The sequence below is a fragment of the Leptonychotes weddellii genome, chromosome 1 (genome assembly GCF_054177405.1).
Source record: "Leptonychotes weddellii isolate Sample4059 chromosome 1, ASM5417740v2, whole genome shotgun sequence".
Classification (NCBI taxonomy): Eukaryota; Metazoa; Chordata; class Mammalia; order Carnivora; family Phocidae; genus Leptonychotes; species Leptonychotes weddellii.
In genome coordinates this window covers 12,129,241-12,148,302 of record NC_138369.1, presented here as the reverse complement: position 1 = coordinate 12,148,302, position 19,062 = coordinate 12,129,241, and the positions used below count along the sequence as shown (strand labels likewise).

The 19,062-nt window shown below is 49.0% G+C and overlaps 1 long non-coding RNA gene across 1 annotated transcript; it reads left to right on the top strand.

Moving 5' to 3' along the window:
* The first annotated feature begins 9,274 nt into the window (after positions 1–9,274).
* LOC115943898 (uncharacterized) lies at positions 9,275–12,594 on the top strand. Its single transcript, XR_014144329.1, has 4 exons — positions 9,275–9,598; positions 9,995–10,116; positions 10,573–10,679; positions 10,778–12,594. It is a non-coding gene; the product is annotated as an uncharacterized LOC115943898 (long non-coding RNA).
* Positions 12,595–19,062: the final 6,468 nt, after the last annotated feature.

Genomic DNA, 19,062 nt, shown 5'->3' with positions numbered 1-19,062 from the left:
TGCTCAGCAGGGAGCCTGCTTCTCCCTCTGCCTGCTCTGCCTGCCACTCCCCCTGTTTGTGTTCTCTCTCTCTGACAAATAAATAAATAAAATCTTTAAAAAAAAACTTGTTAGGGCACCTGGGTGGCTCAGATGGTTAAGCGTCTGCCTTCGGCTCAGGTCATGATCCCAGGGTCCTGGGATCGAGTCCCACATCGGGCTCCCGGCTCAGCGGGGAGCCTGCTTCTCCCTCTGACCCTCTCCCTTCTCATGCTGTTTCTCTCTCGCTCGCTCTCTAAAAAAATAAATAAAATCTAAAAAAAAAAAAAACTTTTTAAAAATTAATTAATTAATTAATTAATACAATACAATGAAAATTTCCTTTTTAAAACTTGGGGCACCTGGCTGGCTCTGTCAGAAGAACACATGACTCTTGATCTCAGGGTCATGGGTTCGGACCCCACATTGGGTGTAGAGATTATTTAAATAAATAAACTTTAAAAATATATTTAAATATATATTAAAACTCAAGATTCTGTGGTTGTTAAATGTCTCCAAAAGCTCCTGCAAGCCTCTATTAAGTCCAGCATTTCAGACTTTGAGCCTCCCTTCCCTCCTCCCCACCGCTAGGTGCTGGGACCGGTTTGGCCAGATTTCACACCCCTCTGGTCAGAGATCTCATGTTATTCCCTGAGAGGCTACTGGTTGGAAAAGACTAGAAGATGTAGCAGCAGAAACGCTGCTCACACCTCCAGTGACTCGGAACTCCATTGCTCCACACACTCCTCAACTGATGATCTTCCCAAGCCAAGATGTCTCCAGGGAGCTGACAACCAGCCCTAGGAGAGGGGGTATTGGTCTCCCCCCTAGAAAGAGGAGTCCCAGGGCGCCTGGGTGGCTCAGTTGGTTAAGCGACTGCCTTCAGCTCGGGTCATGATCCTGGAGTCCCGGGATCGAGTCCCGCATCGGGCTCCCTGCTCGGCGGGGAGTCTGCTTCTCCCTCTGGCCCTCCCCCCTCTCATGCTCTGTCTCTCTCATTCTCTCTCTCTCAAATAAATAAAATCTTTAAAAAAAAATAAATAAATAAAAAATAAATAAATAAATAAATAAATAAATAAAAGAAAGAGGAGTCCCAGCACCAGCTACCGAAGTGAATTCAAAGCCCTTCATGGGTTCTTCCTGTGGCCCAAGACGTTCAGCTCTGACCTCTCAAAGACACAGGCTAGAGGGACTAAAATCTGTTCAGAACTTAACCTTGGTACTAGGGCTGCGAGGGGGTCAGGCTGCTCCTCAGAGCTCAGGGAAAGCAGCCTGCCATATGGGAAGGGCTACTCAGAAACTCGTTTTGTGACTGCTCTGTAATTTGAGGGGAAGCATATTTTTAGCCAAAATCCAAGTCCACGGGCCTGGGGGTGAATGAAAGAGCCACTGGCTCTGCCTCAGACTTAGACTCAGTGTGTACTTTGGACCCTGGGTGGGCTCCCTGGGGCTCACGAGACCCCATAGGGACCAGTTCCATTCTTGATCCCTTTCTTTTCACAAGACACTAATTACTTGGCCACCAGCCACCCACAGTGTTGTCTGAGCTCCTTTGCAGGCTGAACACCAGCAGGATCATCCGACATCCCACCAGGTTAAGTCTCTTCCCACCATCACCCCCATCTTACTTACCCCTGATCCCTGCAACCACCCAGGAGGCCCAGCCTGCAGGCTAACTGTCATGGGCCTTTGATCTCAATTAATGACACCTCTTTCGATTTGCAAAGTACCCTCACAAACATTACTGCAGCTTTATCCCACATGCAGCACTGGGTGCCTGGCACTTAATATCTCAGTAAACTCTGAATTGGTTCTTATAACCACCCTGCGAGTCCTACAGGGCTAACTGTCCTCTTCCTCTTCTTTCTTTTTTTAAGTTTAAATGCAAATAATGTGTGACTATTACTTAATGTCACCTGTAAGAAAGTGGCAGACCTAGAGGTGGACTCCAGCCTCCTGTTTGGGGAGTGGGGGAGGCACAGGGAGGGTCCTCCAAGACACCAGGTGGCACTCCAAAATACATCTATATTCACAACAACATGGATGGACCTAGAAGGTATGATGCTAAGTGAAATAAGTCAGACAGAGAAAGACAAATACCATAGGATTTCACTTATAGGTGGAATCTTAAAAACAAAACAAATGAAAAAAAACAAACAAACCCAGAAATACACTCATAAATAGAACAAACTGGTGGTTGCCAGAGGGGAGGGCGGTGGGAGGATGAGCAAAAGAGGTGAATGGGATGAAGAGGTACAAACTTCCAGTTATAAAATAAATAAGTCACAGGGATGAAAAATACAGCATAGGGAATATAGAATATATACAGCACCTGAATAATAATGTGGGGAACAAAGGCAGCAGGAAATGTAGATACAATTAAATCTCCTTATAACCTGCAGCCCATTGACAAATACTTGAGGCAGGCAGGGTATAACGTTCCTCCAGGAAACTCCCAACCGTCTTACATTAATGCCTTGCTAGAGGAAAAAACAACCTGAGCTTGACAATAGCCAGGCCTCCAGGATCCGGCAAGTCTTCTTTAGCATGTGAAAGTCATTTTGGAAAATTCCCTTGGTCTTTACCTCCCCCAACTCCATAGTATATAATCAGTTACCCCTCACAATACCAGTGCAGCTCTGTCTGCCCAGGGTCCTGTCCCGGTGCTTTAATAAAACTACCTTTTTGCACCAAAGATGTCTCAATTCTTTCTTGGCCGTCGACTCCAAACCCTACCACTTCAAACCACATTGAATAATACTGTAATAACTTTGTGCAGGGACTACACTTACCATGGTGAGTGTTTCATAATGTATATAATCATCAAATCACTGCGTTGTACACCTGGAACTCATACAATATTGATACTGCGTGTCAACTATAATTCAATTTTTTAAAATGTATTTATAAAACTTTTTAGTGGCTGTTGATGTCTTCACTCAGTATTTTGGTGCTCCTAATGACATAGACCTGCAGAGCATTAGGGCAAGCCTTCTCTGGGGCCTCTGGCATAGGGATTACTATGACTCAGGATCTGCCTATTTCCCTTCTTCTGCTTAGATGTCTTTCTATAAGTAAAGTCACTAAAAGCTCAGTTTAAAGTCCCTGAAGAGGGGCGCCTGGGTGGCTCAGTTGGTTAAGCAACTGCCTTCGGCTCAGGTCATGATCCTGGGGTTCTAGGATCAAGCCCCACGTTGGGCTCCCTGCTCGGTGGGGAGCCTGCTTCTCCCTCTGCCTGCCGCTCCCCCTGCTTGTGCTCTCTCTCTGTCAAATAAATAAATAAAATCTTTAAAAAAAATTAAAAAATAAAGTTGCTGAAGAGGGGGCCGCCTGGGTAGCTCAGTCAGTTAAGCAGCTGCCTTGGGCTCAGGTCATGATCCCAGGGTCTTGGGTTCAAGCCCCGCATCGGGCTCCCCGCTCAGTGGGAAGCCTGCTTCTCCCTCTCCCCGCCTCCCCAGGCTTGTGTTCCCTCTCTCGCTGTGTCTCTGTCAAATAAATAAATAAATAATATTTTAAAATAAATAAATAAATAAATAAAGTTGCTGAAGAGGGGGTGCCGAGGTCGGTTAAGCATCTGCCTTCAGCTTTGGTCACGACGTTGGGGGGGAAGATGGGATGGAGCCCCATCTCCTCAGGCTCCCTGCTCATTGGGGAGTCTGTTTCTCCCACTGCCCCTCCTCTTGCTCATGCTCCCTCTCGCTCTCTCTCCAATAAATGAATAAAATCTTTTAAAAATAAAATAAAATAGGGACACCTGGGTGGCTCAGTCTGTTGGGCATCTGCCTTTGGCTCAAGTCATGATCCCAGGGTTCTGGGATGGAGTCCCACATCAGGCTCCTTGCTCAGCAGGGAGACCGCTTCTCCCTCTGCCTGCCGCTCCCCCTGTTTGTGCTCTTTCTCTCTGACAAATAAATAAAATAAAACGAAGTTGCCAAAGAAGAATGAATCAATCGTTTTATTCAGAGCCCCAGTTTTTTTTTTTTCAGGAAAGCCAAATATTCTTGAGCAATGGTGTTTGCCATTACAGGAAGACACCAAACAGGAAGCTGCAAGAAGTAACTCCTCCGCCAGATTGTACTAAGACATCCCCAACTCCCCCGGGTGATAGAGGAGAGATCTGGGGAGAAAGACATCTGATATAAGGGTAGTAGTATCATCAGCTTCAACAGCTCAACAGGCCACGGAAGAGGCACTTGTCCCTTTGGTCTAATGAGGCTTGGTTATTATTTTGCAGGATTATGGTCAATCGTGTAAAGACAGATTATCCAAAACTTGAAAATTATGCAAAATGATGGACTGAATGTCCTTTCTGAGTCTTCCAGAGCATTGTCTAACAAGTTCACTTAAAGATCATCCAGTGCTATAAGGAAATGAAATTTTTGGTTGACTTACTATTGATTGGGACCTAGACTCTGTTAAGAGTATATCTTCATTTGTAGAAAATTGGTAAGTTGGGAATGATTTTTGTCAAGTAGAGATGCAAATGAAATCTGGCCAGTAGAAAAGATAACCTCAAAGGTTATGGTTTCATGGCCCTGTGGGATATTAACCAGTCTTGTATCTAACTTTGCCAACTTATTCTACGTTGTTTGTCCCACTGAGTGTAGACATGTACTATTACATCATGATTCTTCAGAAAAACAAATAATTCTTGTGGGCTAAGTGTTTTTCTAAAACAAGCCACCACCTTCAAGAGAAGGAGAACAAAATGCATCTGAAGAACCCAGCAATTCTGCTCCCCACTGTTACCCACTCAGAGCTCTGGGTTGGCTTCCAGAGCTGTTGCAAAAAAAAAAAAAAGGAACAGAAGGAAAGACACCATTGGTATTCAGCTGTAGGAGACATAGTAAGAACTTCCTCATCCTATGGGAAAACGCAATTTGGGTTTTTCGGTTTTTTGGGTTTTTTAAGATCTTATTTATTTATCTGAGAGAGAGTGCACACAGAGGGAGAAGGAGAAGCAGACTCCCCACTGAGCAGGGGCCCAACGTGGGGCTTGATCCCAGGAAACGGGAATCATGACCTGAGCCAAAGACAGACACTTCACCCCCTGAGCCACCCAGGCGCCCTAAGGGAAAAAACGATTTGTTTCAAGTGTGAGGGGACGCCCCACGTGGGGCATCCTCCAAAGGTCTAAACAGAGTCTTGTCTCCTTATCCAGTAAGAGAGGCTGAATTAGTTAAGCTGCAGCTTGGGCTTACTGAAGAATTGCTCACCCTACAGAGCTTGTAAGCCCCCTGAGTGCAGGGTCGTGGCCTTTGTTCACCTCTGTGTCCCTAGGAAAGTCAAAAAATGGGATGCAGGGGCGCCTGGGTGGCTCAGCCGTTAAGCGTCTGCCTTCGGCTCAGGTCATGATCTCAGGGTCCTGGGATCGAGCCCCGCATGGGGCTCCCTGCTCCGCGGGAAGCCTGCTTCTCCCTCTCCCGCTCCCCCTGCTTGTGTTCCCTCTCTTGCTGTGTCTCTCTCTGTCAAATAAATAAAATCTTAAAAAAAAAAATGGGATGCAAAGGGGTGATGTAGCTACACTGAAGATCCAGTCTGATGAGGACTGGCTACAAAAGGACATGAGGGAAAGTGTGGGGGTAAAGGGGGTGGCGGTTTCTCTGGGAGCAAATATTTGTCGAAACTGATCAGCAGTTCCCTTCAAATGTGTGCATTTTAGTGTAGGTCAATTGCATCTCAGTAAAACTGATTTAAGAAGAAAAAACACTAATTAAGATTTCCAGTATTTTTAAGATAGTCTGTGACTCATTCTAAGCAATGCCTGGTTTACAGAGGCCAGACTTCACCCTCCTGCTATTTTCAGGGTTTCTATTTGAAATGCAAACCCTTACCTGTGGACACAAATACTTTGGGAGGCCTAGTGACAGCAGAAGTCTTTCCTTACAAGAATCACTTTTTTTTTTAAGATTTTATTTATTTATTTGACAGAGAGAAAGAGAGAGAGAGAGTGCACAAGCAGGGGGAGCAGCAGGCAGAGGAAGAGGGAGAAACAGGCTCCCCGCCTGAGTACTGAGCCTGATGCTGTGGGGCTCAACCTCAGGACCCTGGGATCATGACCTGAGCCGAAGGGAGAGGCTTAACAGACTGAGCCACCTAGGTGCCCACAGAATCACTTTGAATAACAACGACAACAAACACCTAAGATTCATCATTTGGTATTAGCTGACCAATTGCCCTTCATTTCTGCTGGCAAAAACAAAACAAAAACAAAAACAAAGAATTGTGAAAGTTTTAATTAGAAGGAATGTTAAAGATTATCTGGCGACCAGCCCATTCATTTTACAGTTGCAGAAACTGAGGCCCAGCTGAAGGAAGGACAATGGGGAGATATGTTCTTCAGAGGCGATCCTTCCAGTCAGGAGTTACACCTTCCCAGAAATCTTCCTCACTTCCGCCTGAATGGTAACCTAGTGATATTTCAGCAGATAGTCTCTTTGAGAAGGACCAGTTACAGAGATGTTTCAGTAATGAAGACAAAAGTGCCCTATACCTTTTAAAAAAAAGTCTAGTGTCAAATCAGTCCAGTATACCCAGGATGAAGTTGTATCTTCAATTATGTTTTCCTTAAATAATATGGATAGCAAACCCCTTTCGAGATAATGAAGTCTCTGTCTTTGGTGTTTAAAAAAAAAAAATCAATCTAATTTATTTTCTCCAGGCCAGAGACATCAATTTTTAAGATAAAAATTTATACTTGCTGCAGATGCTGCAATCACAGACTTCTTGCACAAATAGATCAAGATGTTTCTATCTGTCTTCAGATCCTTGCCAAGAGTTGAGCAATAATTGAACATGGCATCACATCTGCTTTGGTCTGCATGAAGAATTTTAGCACCAGTGGCACTAAACTGTGTGGTATTTATTCTGCTGGGTGTCCAACTCAATTCAGTTATGTCAACTCACTCCTATGGAATACGTCCGATGTGGAAGACATGGTGCTAAGGCTAAGTGTGGGTGGAGAAGCAGCTGCCCTGTGAAGAGCTAGAAGGAAAGGTTCAAACATGTGGCAGGTGGGGTGGGGGGCGGGGGAGATTACAAACCTTAGGTGATGATAGCATTCACCCATTCATTCAACAAGTGGGGCATGCTCTCTTGAGCTGCTTAAGACACTTCTAAACTAGAAGAGGAATGTTATGTGGGGCTGAGGCTGGAGGGGCAGTAAGAAAATGTGATGAGGACTCTTAGGCAATTTTCATTCAATTTTCCCAATTCGGAGCTTTTGTTTCTAGCATTGCTCCCAAGGCAACAGAATATATTGCACGTTACTTACATTAGAAAACAAGCTACATTAATCTGTAAACCAATTAAAGCATATTGCAATGATTTCCTAGCAATATCCTTTAACTAATAACTTACATTTTGGATGCTTTAAAAAGAAATCATGCACTGGGGCGCCTGGGTGGCTCAGTTGTTAAGCGTCTGCTTTCAGCTTGGGTCATGATCCTGGGGTCCTGGGATCGAGCCCCACATCGGGCTCCCTGCTCAACGGGGAGTCTGCTTCTCCCTCTCTCTGCCTGTTGCTCCTCCTGCTTGTGCTCTCTCTGTCAAATAAATAAATAAAATCTTAAAAAAAAAAAAAAGGAAAAGAAATCATGCACTGTATCATGGTCCTCAACAATGCTGACGGCCAGAGCAGCTAGAAGGTTATAGATTCTGCACCTATAAGAGACAGGCTCACCTCAAGATTTAATCTTGATCCAAACCTTTGCAGAGAGAACTACTGTTTCTTTAGTAGCAACCTAATATTTTTCTCACCTGAAGGGGAGAGGAAACCCACAATCAAGCCACTGAGAAAAAATAAGTAAATAAACACATAACCAAACAGGCTCAGTTGGAGAGGGTGGCACTCTGGAGTATTCTTTTTTTTTTTTTTTTAAAGATTTTATTTATTTATTTGACAGAGAGAGACACAGCGAGAGAGGGAACACAAGCAGGGGGAGTGGGAGAGGGAGAAGCAGGCTCCCCGCTGAGCTGGGAGCCCGATGCGGGGCTCGATCCCAGGACCCTGGGATCATGACCTGAGCCGAAGGCAGACGCTTAACGACTGAGCCACCCAGGCGCCCCTGGAGTATTCTTGATCCACCTCAGCATACCCAGGGTTTGGGGTGGAAAGAGTGGACACTTCTACGATGTTTTAGTCCCTTCTTAAGTTTCTGAATTGACATATTTCAAGTCCTCTTTCCCCGGTTCTTTAAGGACCCAAACAGGAAGGTTTTGAAGATAATGGCTACACTAGGGATGAGCTTCTGCAGAACAGACACCATCCTTGGCCCTTCTCTGAACAGATGCTCCAAGATGCTGCATAAGCCATGACATGAGGAAGGGGGAAGGGAATCACGAGCTTTGTCTCTTTGGCTGGTCAAATTCTTCCAGCAAATCCCAATGAAAGAGCTCTTGCCACAAAAGGACCATTACATATAGGACTGCTGGTGCTCAGGGCACATCTTCCTCCCAGGCATCTCCAAGAGCTGCCCCCCAAATGCCAACAACAAAAAAAATCCCCATCCAAAGATCCTGGGTTACCTCAGCCCCTTATCTTTCCAGATCTTTCTACTTCATAAGGTAAAGCTCTCATCCTGGGGCTGTGAGGCAAGAGCCCTGAGGCCGGACATGCAGACCCTTCCTTCCTCCTCATCTCTCAGGGGAGAATGAGGCAGGTCTTGAGGCCTATGTCCAAACTGTCCCCGCTCTCCATCCTGCCTCCCACTTCCAAGCCACGATTTTAAACTATGAAATGGACCACGGTGAGGACAACTGGTGCAAAAGATGCCTGGGCCTCAGAGGCCCAAGGGGTGAGAAAGACCCTGAGGCTTGGAGTAGGATACCCTGCGGGCGACGCCTAAGGGAGGGGAGGGAGCTTGAGACCAAGGCGGAGCGACGATGCGGCGGAGGCTAGGCTGTGAGGGTGGGGAAACGAATGCGGCAGGGGCGTGGCGTAGGCGGGGACTTGCTGGGGAGGGGAAGGGCAGGAAGGGGGAGGAGCCGGACGGCACGGGGCCAGGCGGAGCCGGGAGGGGCGGAGCCGGCAATGGTAGGGCGTGGCGGGGGCGGCTGGGGCGGAGCCGGGCTGGGGCGGAGCCAGGTTGGGGCGGGGCTGGACGGGGTAGAGCGGGGTCAGACGGGGGCGGGGTCATGCGGGGGCGGGGGGCTGGACGGAGGGGAGACGGGGCGGTGCGAGACGGGGCGGGGCCATGCGGGGGCGGGCGGGATCGTGGGGGGCGGGGCCGGCGGCCGTTGGCTGGATCTCACCAGGCGGTTGGCGCCGTTGGTCTCGCGAAGTCGGGTCGGTCCTCGTCCCTCGGCACGCCCGCCCCTCCGCACACAGCCGAGAACCGCCCTCTGGTCAGGGTGGGACAGCACCGAGGAGGCCGTGAGCCCCGCTCGGCCCTGCCCGCAAAGGAGCCTTGCACGTGGGCCTCCGGGTAGAGGGCACTGATCGGAGCGCAGAAGCGCGTTGAAGGCACGTTTAAGGCCGCGGCGGCGTGCGAGTGAGGAAGCTGCCAGGACCCCAGTCGAGGACGTGGGCGGATGGAGAACGAGCCCGTTTATCCATGAAACTGTGCCACGGGCTTGCCGAGTGAGTTTCTGGCGAACGTCTTCACCGCTGAGGACACAAGAGGTTTGCTCTAGCAGACCCCTCACCTCACGGTTTGGGCCCGCTTTTTTGCGAGGGGGGGTGAGCATGCATCTCCCTCCCACAGTTAAAGTCCGCAGCTCGGAAGGGTGGCGGGGTGCGAGGACGGCGGGGCTTCGGGACCCTCCAGCCGGGCGCAGGTGGGAAGTGCGGAAACCCTTCCAGGCACCTCTCTGACGCTCGTCTTCGAGCTCACGGCCCCTTTCGTCTCGTCCCTCCTTGAAAGTGTCTGTGTTCCTAACTGCTTCCTCTCACCCGTTCGAGGTTGGGCTGTTAATTTTGGCCTCTTGAGTCTCTGGAAGGCCGCCCTCGTTATTGATCTGTTGTTTCTCTTGAAAGGCCTGTGCATTTCTAAATTGGTGGCTGCTCGGAGAACCCAAGGTGGAGTCTTGGGTAAAGGCTGCTGTGAGCCTGGGCCCTGGCACCTGCTCTGGAGTCTAGCTTCCTTCTGACACATAAAGGTAAGGGGAACCCTTGTCCATCTGGGGCTCCCGCTTCAGCTCACACTCAGCGGGGGACTTTGAACTCCATTCCCCGGGGGTGGATGTCCCTCTCCTCTTCTCCCTGACCCCTCTCTCGGTGCTTATCTGCCCAATCTTGCCAGCCCGGCACCATTTCTCCCCAGATCTGTTTTCCCTTGGGTGAGGAATACTTCAAGGGCAGAGGATTCCCAGTCAGGATGAACTTGGCCTCCCCTTTTCTCTGTCTTCTAGGTTCCATGTACAGCTCTGTCTCCCTCTGATGTTCTTAGCTCTTCTCTTTCCCTGAGATGATCAGACTTTCACCATCATGTTCTCTGTACCTTCCATCTTTCCCTCACCCTGCCAGTTCCTCCCAGCCACTAGAAGTGCTTTTTGGATGCCGGCCATTGGGCCCACTTGTTCTCATCCTTGACTTGTTTAAAACTTACTTTGCAGACCTCTGAAGGATACATGTAGCTCCACTTTTGTATGAGTTGTTCAAGGCCGCAGAGCAACTAGTTAGAATTGGAACCAGAGTCAGGAGATTCATCTACACCTCAACTGTATTTATGAAGCCTTTTCTTTTCTTTTCTTTCTTTCTTTCTTTTTTTTTTTTTTGGTCATTGTCTTGCCTTCAGTTTCTTCTCTTTTTCGCTCATAGGATGGATGCAGCACCTTGGAAACAGGCCCAGGAGCTGAAGTCCCAGGACAGGCCAGGACTTGGCCACCTGTGGACCACCTGTCTCTGCCCACAGCCAAAGACCACCAGGAACAAAGTTGGATTTACTGATTTGTTGCAGTGAGGGAGACTGCATACGTGTCTAGATGAGGAGTCCAGGGGCCTCTCAGTCTGAAGGTGTTACAAGGGAGTTAGAATAGAACTTGTGTTAAGGACTGTGGGGGCAGTTTAAAGAAAGCAGGATCCATTCTATGATTGGGTATCTCAATTTTTATATAGAAGCTGAGACAAAAACAGCGGAGCTGAAGCTGTGGTTGGTAAAGAGACAGCCATCACTTGCGTTAGCTGGGAGTGGGGGACGTTGGGTGGGTTTGGGGGTTTACACATTGGCCTTGATTTTGTCTGCCCTCAGACATGACTGTGGAAGACCTTGCCTGATGTGATCCGTGAGATCGGCTGTATTCAGCAGCAGAACTTCGCAGTCTCGCTGTGAGCCCCAGGCTGGTCGGAGCCTGCTGCCAGGGACTGCTTTTTCTCTTTCTCACTGCAAAGGCAAAGCCTTGACCTTCAAGTTGCAGCCTTCTCTCTATCCTAGTCTCATATCTTCATGGTGGGATAAGGATCATCCCATTGGAAGAGGAAGAAGGGATGGATGAGAATAAGGAGGGGGATTTGTGGGGGGGCGGGGGTGGGGATAGCAGCTTAGTTTAGAGTATTCATATCTCTGTCACCTGAACAGATCCAGGGTTCCCTTTCTCTATCTGGATAGAATGGAATTCCAAAGCCATGTTGGCAGGGGCGGCCAGCGGGGGGGCGGCGCGGGGAGGAGGGGGAATTAGGATACCATTGCTGTGCAGGTGCCTTCTGAATTATTGGAGGAAGTCCCAGTAAAAGGGGTAGGGAAGGCAGTAAGAAATGACCATTCTTAGTACAGATAACCCTGACTTAGAAATACAGTCCACTCTCAGGAAACCTAGGGGGCGTGATCATACATCCCAATTTTCTGGTACTAAGTATTATCACTATTCGATTACCTGGGATGTAGTTTTGCTACAAACAATCCGGGTTTATACAAGTCCATTTTTGTAGTGAAGGGAATCCATTACTTGTCTGATCCTCTGAGGAGCAGACAGCAAAATGGGATTAGAATTGCAAGAGGGTTATTTGGGGAAACACCTGTGAGGGATCAAGGGTTTGAGGAAGCAGGAACAGGCAGGGGGAGCCCTCTGCAATACAGGCCCAGCCCCCCTGCTTAAGCAGAGAGGGAGAGAAGGACTGAGAAGGAAGGGCCCCAGGCCACAGGCCGCAGTGCAATTCTGAGAAAATCTTGGCCAGGCCGCTGGGGACTCTGCAGGCTGAACTTCCCCATTAGAGTTGTCCCCAGGGCGGCATTGGGTGGGAAGGGTGTGGCACCGGGGCCCCTGCCGAGCCCCGAGAGCCCCGAGCCCCTCTGCCGTGCTCAGTCATTGCCCAGAGGCAGCCAGGGGCAGCCTGGCCTCCTGTCCCGGAGGGGTGGGGGTGTTGGCAGCTGAGGCCCACTCTCTTGTAGCCACATCCCCTGGGGGGGGCCCACGGAGCCTCCTCGGCAGCAGCACTGAGTCATTGAACCAGTTTAAATCCTCCTAGAAGCAGGAGCCAAGATGGGATTAGACATGCAAGAGCTTTATTGAGGGAGATGGTCGTGAGAATTAAAGGGGGGAAGAGAGGAGGGGGGGAAAAACCCCTACACAAATGTAGTACAACCTGTGTACTGCTGGTGAAGAAATAAACTCACAGAAGAGTGTTTTCTTTAAAAAGCCTCCCTGAAGTCACGTGCGCTGAATGTTGGCTTGGGAAATACGGTTTCTTTATAAGTCCCTGAATTTGGAGCATCAGACAAATAAGGTCTGCCTCAGCTATTTTTTGCACGGCTCTTTTCTGTGAGGGCTTCGCTGGGACCCTCTTCTCTCACTGCTTCTTAACCTCTCAGTGGTGGGGAGGGGCTGATTTTGCAGACTTGGGCTGTGGCAGCTGCAACCGGCCGTGCGGGCATCTAGTGGGTGGATGTCAGGGATGCTGATGAGCGTCCGGCATTGCACAGAACGACACCCACAGCAAAGGGTTATCCGGCCCCAGATGTCGGTAGTGCTGAGGCTGAGAAACTCTGCCCTACCGATCCTCTTCACCCTCTTGCAAGGAAGCCAGCAACATGGGCTTCGTGGGGAGACCCCCAGGGCCTGGGGCCTCCTGGATGGAGATGCTCCTCCGGAATCAGCCTCAGAGCAATAGAGCTGCAAAAAGCCTAGCATTCTGCTGAAGGCCAACCAGCGCTTCCTTTCTATTTAAATAGCGAATTTTTGTTTAACAAAGGTCCCAGGCCCCCAAGAGATTTCCAGAGATGTAGCTTAAAGCACATGAAATGCCTTATATAAGTTACAGAAACTCATGACAGAAAGTAAAATGCTTGAACAGTTGATCCCAAGCAATATGCTTTATATGCAGTAACATCTGAGATGTACCCACGCCCGCCCTGACATTCTGTCTGTTGCATTTAGAATGTAATTTGAAACTTTCCCAGCCCATCTTGCTGAAAATCTACCGAGTTTGGGGGACTCTCCCTAGAAATTTTCCCTATAAACACTGGCTGAAAAACATGGAGTTCGCTTTTTCTCCTTCCCGTTGACCCTGTTTGTGTTTTGTGTCCCAGCCAATATGACAAACAGCACCAAGGGAATTCCAGGGCGCAGATGTCAGGAGCCCTGTGTTGGAAGAATGGAACCCCACGTTCCCATGTGTGTTCACTTAGTCTTTACCAAGGGAATGTGTTAGCACTGAGCACCAGAAATGCAGGTGACTTTGCCCTGGACTGCAGGGCATGGACATAAAAATGTCAACGCATGCTAAGTGTACTTCCGCCCCTTTCCAGGCTCCGCCCACCGCTACCCTGTCATTTGCCCTGGGAACCTGACCAGACAGACTGCATTGCCTGGACCTACTGCCGGCTGCCTTTCAGCTGGGTGCACCCAGTGGGAAGAAAGCACCCGCCAAGCTGGGGGGAGGGGGAAGGGGGAGGCCCGCAGAGGCAAGTGTTAAGATATTTCTCCCAGTCCCCCTCTGGGCGCTGGCCTGCATTTTCTGTCTGTGGTCGCGTCCCTCTGCGCAGAGCTCTCCCCGTGTTCCTGCTCTGAGGTTCCAGTACCACTGTTTGCACACCCACCCCTGCGACCAATCCTCCTGCCCTACAGCGTGCTCCCCGCCGTGGCTAGCTTCAGAATGCCCCGCTTTCCCTTGCTCACTTGCTGAGAACGCCCGTATCTCTCTCTTTTTAATTTTTATTTTTAAAAAAGATTTTATTTATTAGTGTGCAAGAGAGCACAAGCCAGGGGAGAGAAGCAGGCTCCCCGCTGAGCAGACAGCCCGATGCGGGGCTCGATCCCAGGACCCTGGGATCATGACCTGAGCCGAAGGCAGACGCTAAACTGACGGAGCCACCTGGATGCCCCCATATCTCTCTAAATATAGGGGTCCTCACCATGGTTTTGGAGGCTGTAAAATGGACCAAGCAAGCTGCAACTGTGCAAAATAACCTTAATGATCCGTGGGGAAAATTACGACTGACCTTTCAAAAGGTTTGTGAAAACATTACTGTTGCTAAGAGAAAAAGTAGTACAAATATTAAATACACTAATGTGAAACATTACAGACATTGAGAAAGTATTTCTTTGGAAAGTCTTGCCAGGAGGAGTTTGAACAAGTGCCTTGCCTGTTCCTAACTCCCATCTATATTCCAATTTCTATCACGTTTCATTGCTTTGCTGCATTTTCATCTTTATTGGCCAGTTCCCTGTTTGTTATCCATCTTTGTAAAATGTCCCCTGAGTTCATCCGTGGGAGACGAGGCACCACAACTGCATGCTTTGCTGTCTGTGCTGCATGAACCGAGTGACCGATATGCAGTGGCCAGTCACCTACTGTCTTGGAAAGAGGTGACATGACTGGTCACCGATCACACTGTGTGTCTGCTGTTCACGTAGTGATTTCTGGACTAAAGGGCTAGCAGTCCAACTAGACCTTCACAATTGAAGCTTTCTGCACTTGCTCACAGTTACTATACCAGTGTAACTGAAATTTTAACCAGCTTGTTGGGGGCCTGGCGTAATTTAAAACAATTGAGATTAGTGATAATTGAAATTCACCTAGATCAGACCGTGCAAAACGAGGGCTGCCGGTCGAGGGCTGCCAGTCGTCCTTCCTTATAGTCCTTTGAACCCAGTTGGATTCTGCTTCCTGCTGAGACCATAACTGATACAGTGTGCAACTAACTCTCCAGGGGAGTGAAAAAGAAAGCTTCACAGAATGCAGCCAGGGTCGGCCAAGATATGCCCTGTGCCTTCTGACTCCAGACCAGCAATGACTTGTTCTACCATCCACACAAGGGCAGGCAGGAAGCACCTTCTAGATCTGCCTTCTAGATCTGGGCTCTTGAGGAAGAGGGCTGCCCCGGGAGTCGACTGACCCAAAAGTAAGGCTGAGACGGCTGTGCTTAGGAACTAGGAATTTGTTGGAAAAGGAGCTAGGGCCTGACCCAGCTGCCCAACTGAAAACAAGCTTCTCCTGTTGAAAGACCCACAGCAGCAAGTTTTTGGGAACCAGATGAATGAATCATCATTCCTTCTTCAGAATCACTTAATTCTGCCTCTAGCTTCTAGTTCCCTCCCACGGTCAAGCTCTGGGTCTGCAGTGGCTCCATGCTTCAACTACAAACTGCTAGTTACCTACTATTTGCCCTTTCTTCCTTAAAGAGGTTTGATTTTATTTGAGGAGCAAAGGTACCTACCTAAAGGGTTGTACTTCTCAGCCTTCTGTGTAGATAGGCATTTCACAAAGTTCTGGCCTATGAAATATAAGGAAAAGAGAAGGCTCCTTAAAGGAGCCCATTCTCCCATTTTCTTTTACTTGATGCCTGGAATGTGGATAATAATGGCTGGTGCTCCAGCAGCCATCATGGACCATGAGGTGACCTCAAAGATAGAAAGTACACACTAGAATGGTAGAATAGGAAAATAAAAGGAAGCTTGAATCCCCTATGACCATAGAGATGCCATACCAGCATTGGACTACCTACCTCCAGATTTCTGTCTTAAGGCCCTGTTATTTGGGATTTTTCCATTATATGCAACCAAATCTAATCCTAACTAGATAAATATGCCTACTTCCTACTGAAATTAACTTACACCAAGTCCTTCAAATTGAGCCTCTACTTCCTGTGAAAATCAATATAAAACAAGTAACCAGGGCGCCTGGGTGGCTCAGTTGGTTAAGCGACTGCCTTCGGCTCAGGTCATGATCCTGGAGTCCCAGGATCGAGTCCCGCATCGGGCTCCCTGCTCAGCAGGGGGTCTGCTTCTCCCTCTGCCCTCTTCCCTCTCATGCTCTCTGTCTCTCATGCTCTCTCTCTCAAATAAATAAAATCTTTAAAAAAAAAAAAAAACAAGTAACCAAACTTATTTTGGTCAATACTGATTAGTGTGTATGGTATCACGGCTCAAGGCTTAGAATGGTAGGAAATGCAGACTGAGGCAGGCCAACGAGGAAGATATTCTGGAGCTGAATGTGTTTCTTCCAAAATCCTAACCTAGTAGCCAGTGGTTCTCAACCACTATTGCTTGTTATCACCTGGAGAGCTTCAAATACCCCCAGTGCCCGGTCCCACTCCCCGGAGATTCGGATTTAATTAGTCTAGCGTGTAACCTGGGCATTGGATTTTTTAAGTACTTCAGGTGATTCTAATGTCCGGCCAAAGTTGAAAACGACTGACCTATAACCTCAACACCTACACTGATATTTCAAATTGTCCCTTTGTTTGGCATCCCCAAAGCTTTTGACACACCAGGCAACACACCATGGGAAAGAGAAGAAGGGGTTATGATTATGAAAGGTCAGTTCCAGGGGAATATTAGGAGATGTTCTTTCCAGGAGAAGTTGAAGATTTAAGATCCGGCTTCTTATTGCTTATATACGCCTTGGAAACTTCTCCAAAGTCTGTACCTTGGAGCCAGGGCCAGGACCAGTGAGTGAGGTGAGTGAAGCATTGTGTGAAGCACTTGCCTGGGGTACAAAATTTAAGGAAACACCAAAAAAATTTTAAAAATTTAAATCTCAGTAATCATGAGAAATAATATTTGAACGTGAGATTTTTAAAAATCAAAATGAGTGCAAGAAAATCCATGAGGAACAAAGTGTCAAAAGTTAAAATAAAAACAAGATCCCCGGACAGGTGTACCCCCAAGTTTGCTGTCCACTGGTCTCCGTTCCAAACGGAAGAGCGTCTGCGGCCAATTAGCGATGCCTAACGATTCTCTGGCCCATACTGCCCCCTGCTGCTGGAAGCGGGAAGTGCTCTCTGCCTGCCCACGAGGCACCACCGTGGAGCCTCCTCACCGGGACCCTTGCTCTGGAGCAGAGAGGCATGGTGCCCTCTTGCGGGCAGGCACCCACTTCAGGAACTTTGATAAGGCCCTGGTCACCTGCATCTTGCTAAAGTATAGCTGCGTGGGGTTTAAAAAAAAAAAAAAAAAGCCCCAAACTGAGGGTAGCAAGGCCTAGATTTGAGGCTCAGCTTTGCCTCTGGGCCTGTCTTAAAACAAATTGCATCAGCCTTCTGAGCCTGTTTCTGCACCTCACGTGGATTTTATTACCTCTTCCTATAATTATTGGATTACATGAGGGGCTTTCTGTGACAATGCCCAGTGGACTGCCTGACAAGTACACACATAGTTCACAGTAAGCTCCCTCCCCGAGCCCACCCCATAGCCATGGAGCGAATCAAACTGTCATCAATGTATTACCGAAGGCAAAAGACTAGGGAGAAAAAGGTGCAGATGGTGGAGTGATGCCATGGCTGATGGGACAAGGAAGACTTCCCCTAGGAGGTGTCACTAGCCAGTTCATGCCACGAGCTGGCCAGGAGCCTCCTGGGGTCACCGAGCCACTTTTCCAATGTTTTATTTCAGGAAAGTTCCAGTATGTGCGGCAAGCATCACAGTGGTGGTGGAAAGCCCAAGGCCCTGGGAATCAGGCCTGGGGTAAATCCTGGCTCTGCCACTTACTAGCTGTGTGACCCTGAGGGACGTCACTTAATTTCCCTGGGTGGATAAGATTTCAATCAAACAACAAACTGAAAGTTCCTGCACTCTGGTGGGCTCAACAAGTGGTAGGGGTCATTGCTAGCCCGGAGCTCTCCGTAAGGAGTGGGAAGGAGGGGACACAGCAGTCGGGCAGTGTTTGGTCCTATTGGGCTCCTAGACCAGCCCCCAGGGTGTGCTGGGGAAGGATGGGGATGCAAATTCTCCCGCAGGTGGCCTCTGCTCTTATCCCCCACCCCTCAGCCCCCAGCAGGACTCAGATGTCAGTGCATCCCTGAAATGGATCCACACAACAGGAGGGGCTGGGGGGTGGGGGTGTCACCCCTTCCCTGGAGTTGGCGAGGGGATGCTGGATTCCCGGCACGCGCAAGTGGAGTTTACAAAAGGAAGCCTGGACAGGGGAATCAGGGTTGTGACTTCCACAATTACTGTGTCATTGTCAATTTCCCAGCTTTGATAATAGCGCTGTGCTTAAGTAAGAAAATGCCCTTGCTCTCAGTAAGTGAATACACTGCAGCATTTCAGGGTAAAGGGGAACCACGTCTGCAATTTACTGTCAAATGGTGCAGGAAAAAATAAAAGGATAAAGCAAATATGGGGAAATGTGAATGTTTGGAAGATCTGGGTGAAGGGTATCCAGGAATTCTTGCAACTTTTCTATAAGTAGGAAATTGTACGATAATAAAAAGTTTTGCAAAGAAAAAAGGCAGCAGCAGTCAGGGGTTCTCTGTCTCCCCTTATTCTTTTCTGTCCTCCTGCTGAGAATCCGTTGGTGGTGTGAAGTGTGTGTGTCCAGCTCGCCTTCCCTCTCCTCCTCTCTCCCCCTCCTCCTCCTCCTCCCCCTCCCTTCCCCTCTCCACCTCCTCCATCGCCCCCTCCCTCTCCTCGTTTTTCTACCTCCTCCCCTCCTCCGCCCCTCCCCTCTCCCCCTTTTCCTCCCCGCCTCCTCTCTCCCTCCCTCTCCTCCCCTTTCCACCTCCTCCCCTCCTCCTCTCTTCTCCACCTCCTCCATTTCCCCCGCCCTCCTCCCTCCCCTCTTCCCCTCCTCCTCCCCCCTTCTCCCCTTACCTCTCCCCCCCTCCCCCCTTCCCCGGCCCTTCCCCCTTCTCCCCTCCTCCCCCAGAGCTCTCCGCCCCGCGGGCC